At 38.4% G+C, this 5,000-nt stretch overlaps 2 long non-coding RNA genes across 2 annotated transcripts in view; both read right to left on the bottom strand.

The window, feature by feature from the left end:
• LOC138027621 (uncharacterized) overlaps positions 1–508 on the bottom strand; it is a 3,133-nt gene extending 2,625 nt beyond the window's left edge. The window contains exon 1 of the long non-coding RNA XR_011127487.1: positions 15–508. This is a non-coding gene — a long non-coding RNA (uncharacterized lncRNA). The remainder of the gene's footprint in view (positions 1–14) is intronic.
• LOC138027678 (uncharacterized) overlaps positions 1–5,000 on the bottom strand; it is a 33,904-nt gene that overhangs the window by 4,192 nt on the left and 24,712 nt on the right. The gene's annotated exons all lie outside the window — the stretch shown is intronic.

Raw genomic sequence — 5,000 nt, 5'->3', positions numbered from 1 at the left:
AATTATTTTTTTACCTGAAAACTGTGCAAGGTTGACCACAAAATAAATGTAAATTGCCAGACAACTGAGATGCGACTTCAGTAAACACTGTGATACATTCAAGACGTTCGATTCCTTTTTATACACCCATACAGAATTTGCCACTTGGTTTCAGTGTTGTACATATAAAACAGCACAGTTCGTAAAATAATATTAGAAACAAAGCACACTTTGTCATATCCTGCAGCAAAATATGCAATTGTTGTCGAAGACCATTACTCGTCGCTTTTAAGATTCCAGAGGTTTATTTTCCCCGCCTGTCTAGCTTATCCAATTGAAGCTCCATTTTTGAGCTCCATAAGGGTATATTTTCCTTAAAGATCCACTAAAACGCCATTCTCGTTACAATGACTCTCGGCGCCATTGCAGGTTAATTAAATATTCTACTGCGTCAATCAGATTAAATCTACCCATTTCTACTACGCCCTGAAGCCGCCAAGGAAGTCCTTAAATAGAAAGTCATTGGGACTCTCCCGAGATATTCCACATGTTTCAGTTTCATTTTCGTTAGAGGGAGGTGTGGTTTATTTGATTCATATAAAATCAGAATCCAAGAATTATTATCCTCATTTCGAGGTATCGCTTCAAATGACTCAGAACACTGGTCAACTTGGATTCAGTGTTGGAAGGAATCCCATTTCCTTTGCTCTCCGGTAAGTTTATTTCGTTTGATATTGTTTATTGCCAGCTGCGATGTTGTTTGCAAGTGGCTCAAATCCGCATCAAACCCATGGGATCGAACGATCAATTTTCTCAGAACAAAAGCGACATCAGCAACGAGGAGTGAGTCTTCAAAGGCTTTTATCTTCCTTGCCATGAAACTGGGTGTACATGGCTGATGAATTTAAATATGCAGCACGAATATTTACTGAAGTGAGTGGAACATTCGTTACTGTGTTATCGAGCCTCTGAGAACAAACGGGAGAGTTAACATAGAGTCATACAAATTTATCCTTTCATTGTAAGGTAATGACATCCTCGCTAAGTTCAATGCAATGTACCTAAACCTTGTGAACATTTTGTGAAGCTTACTTCTTGCGAAGTTTTTGGGTCTATACAACTTCCTCTGAATTTTCGAATTTACATGCCATGAAACTTTCTTACGCATGATACAACCAGAACCATCGCGCCTCGAACTCGGGCCACGCGCCCCGGAAGCGAGAAAGTTCACACTGAGACCACGAGGCAACTCTGATCACGTGATGTTTTGCTGTATTTACTTTATTCCTAGTCACAAGTGTGCCCAACAGATGTTAAGTTAAGTCCCGCTTCGGGATTCCAGTTTTATTCCTTTCAATATTTCCAAACTCCCGTACGGCGATTAGAAATCTCTCTCTTCTTCTCTGAGCGCGCGCTAGACCACTCTTTGCTCACAATATGAGCTATAGCAAATCCTTTCCTCCCGCGATGATTGAAACTCACATCTGAAAGTATGTGATAAAGTAGACAGACACTTTAAAGGTAAGGAGAACTGTCTAAGTTATTTTTAGATCTTGGTCCGGTCTCGTGTGTTTCACTCTAAACATTTAATATTGCATCGAACGAATACTCAAATGGTTCTGTTTTTCTTGCGAACCAGTTTGTTCAGTCGTTCCAAAACATTTTGTGAATTGAACAAGTGTGTTCAACAGGCCATTGTGTCAAACATTTTGCGAATCGAACCACGGTGTGTTCAATCGGCCATTGTGCCAAGCATTTAAGCTTATCAATCATCTCTCGTAAATTTTAAACCTAATTCTTCCTACAGCCTCAGATCAAATAACAAATATCTGCTTTCAAATCCAGATTTCAGGACTCTCCCTACTCTTCGCGATCGAGCCTTTGTGGTCGCCGCACCAAAACTGTGGAATAATCTTCCGTTAGATCTTGGATGCACTTCCGATTTTAGAGTTTTTAAATGTAATTTGAAGACTCATCTTTTTAAACTAGATGCTTCTGTGAAGCATACACTGGCTTGCCTGTGGTACGTGCTACAGAAAATCAGAAGGCACTGAATTGCGTGGTATTGAAATACAGCATTCCAGTCTCTGAAGAATAACAAATAAAAGAGAAGCGAGAAACATTGGCTTCTGGGCTGACATGTTGATAATTGTCAAGTTCCCTCACAACTTCTTTTCCCCACAAGTGTGCCCTATGAGCATCCGAAAACTTTGTAATACTAAACTTCACTGAAGTCAAGCCCTGTTTCGCGGGGTTAGTGTTGGGATGGGAGACCAAAACAATAAACCCCTCATAAAAAACAGAAACATCTGACCGAAAATACTATTAACGCTAACAAATGCGAACTCAGCAAGGTACAGATTCTGTTAGCGTGCTTTATGCAAAACAAATATTGATGAAAAAGCAAATAAATATTGATACACAGTTTTCAGAAAGAGCAGAAGGAAGTTTCCCGGACGGTCGATCGAGAATAAAATATTTACGACATGAAAACAACATTAATTTTGAACCTTGAATATAGATCGTTTTCACTGTCACGCAATAAAAAAAATAAATCAAAAACTATCCAGTGCAAAACGCTAAGAAATTGTTATCTTATAGAAGATAAAGAAATAAGACACTTGTCCAAGTTTTTGGCCTCTGCGTTTCCCCAAACTTCAGATATTCGTCGAAATGTTTCGCAGGCCGGAAAATAGTGCAAACATCTGGAACTGACTTTGGCTATCTAGGCGACTGATTATCACTACTGAAAAAACAAGCATTTACATAAGCACTTTTCCTAATGCTCTAACTTCTAAAAGGGCTCAAAATCATGAGATAAGTATATATTTTTCAACAAACTTGATCGTAGCTTTGTGTCACGCACCTACATAATCCGGAAATTCAAAATGCTCTGGTTTCCAAACGAAGCACGCTATTGAGCTGTGAAATTGTCAACAGATATAGATATGCCGCCTCTTATGCCTGATGAGGATAAAAACTTTGGTGGATCTTTAGTTTTAGATTTTGGAAGGTGATGACGTCACGTGAAAACGATCTATAGAATATAAAAAGTTACGATCAGCGACAAACATTTTGGGAGATTTTTGCTACGTTCAAGTAAATTGCAAAATCGAAAGTGACATGGCCGGAATTCAGCGGGCGCCGTGATTAAGTTACCGCGGCATGTTTACTCGCCAAACAGTGAAGCATCTGTGTCAAATGATGGCAAGATACCGGGTTTTTGTAAGTTTCTTTTTCTGTCAAGTGTTATAAAGTTTGACAATGAAATGAGCGAAGTCAAAACAAAGATCACAATCGCCCAACTCTTGTTTATGCAAAGTCAAAATTTACTCTCCAAGACGCGTACGACGTTATTATCACCAGGTAATTCCATCATTTTGGAAATGGCAGCTACTTTATTATTCATCTGCGTCACAAGTTTTCACTGATTTTGGGCCTCATTTTGTTGAAACTCAAGCACGCTTCCAACAGGCCTGTGAACCCTTCCTGCTTACAGAGCAATACTAAAAAACTTCTCCCATATGAACCTTAAGCTCGAAAATTCAATACACAACATGATATTATAATTCACAAAGGCAGAAAATACCACAGAATTCTTTTCCAGCGAAAATTTTATTGAAACAAACAACATATTTGCTCTTAGAGGCGAAAACCTCTTCCTATTTGATTGCGTGCGTGAAGACAAGAAACTCAATTGTGTCAAATTACCATGTACTTCAGGTAAATACTGCTCACTTTGATTTCGTCTCGACGGGCGATAGATTGTTGTCGAAGTTCAGTACTCGTCGCTTTTGAGATTCATGCCTAGTTTATCCAACTGACTTCCCATTATTGAGCTCCATAAGGGTATATTTTGTTTAAGGATCTACTAAAACGCCATTCGCGTTACATGACTTTCGACGCCATTGCAGGCTAAGTTAATGATTCTACTGTGTCCACAAGAGCAATCTACGCAGTTCCACTACCCTCTCGATCCTAAGAAAATACGCGCAGAAGGCTCTATACACAAAGACACTACTTACCAGGGGAGTGACAGGCAAGACTTTTACCGACACGGAAAAAAAAAAAAAAAAAACAAAAAAAAAAAACAAGAAAACAAACAAACAAAACGTAGACCACGACTGGGTTTGCCCAAAGGCAACCCAGTAAAAAGCTTTTTCTGATATAGTATTGTAATTTATAGTCTAGATAATTATTCATTTGTGTAATTTTGACTATATAGTGTTTTATATTTTTCTTTTATTGTAAGGCGCATTTGAAAACTGCATAGTTGAATTTGCGCGATATAAATAAATTTTATTATTATTATTATTATTATTATTATTATTATTATTATTATTATTAATAGAGTGTTTTCACATGACGCCATCAAATTGTAAAATGAAAGCTGCAAGGTTTTCTGATTTTTTAATCCATACCCGGTAAAAAATTACTTAGAAGTAAATATTTTACTAGTTTTACGCACCGTAGCGTTTATACAGCATTTGGAATTTTCAAATTTCGCCTTATGTGACACCGAGACAGTAACTGAGATCATGCTTGTGGTCACTAAAACATGGAACGACCTACAACCACCTAAAACCACCTAAAACTATCTACAACCACCTACAACCACGTCAAAAACATCTACAACCACTGACAAAGAATCGAATACCATCTTAAACAAGCCATAAATGTCTAAAATAAGTAAGACATCAATATGTCACGTACATGAGAAATGCGAATTGAACAAAACCTCCACCTCCCCCAAGAATCTTACTCTCCATGGTCCCCTTGTATAATCAACTCTGGGCTTAAGTCACGAAATATTAACTAAATGCGCGATCATTGCTGGCGAGCGTTAGCGAGGCAGCATACTATTCTTGACATTAGCCAAAAAAATCGAAATTTGAATGTAAGATCGGAAGCATGCGCAGTCGATTGTGGTGGGGCATGTCCCTGCATGATACCCGAAATAACGTCACGTACACGTCGTGGAAAGGAATCTTACAGCGTAGGCAGCCCAAGCTCGCGTCACT

This window comes from Montipora capricornis, chromosome 1, assembly GCF_036669925.1.
Source record: "Montipora capricornis isolate CH-2021 chromosome 1, ASM3666992v2, whole genome shotgun sequence".
In the NCBI taxonomy this organism is placed as follows: Eukaryota; Metazoa; Cnidaria; class Anthozoa; order Scleractinia; family Acroporidae; genus Montipora; species Montipora capricornis.
The sequence above is the reverse complement of the archived record's forward strand: the minus strand, read 5'-3'. Positions and strand labels throughout refer to the sequence as shown.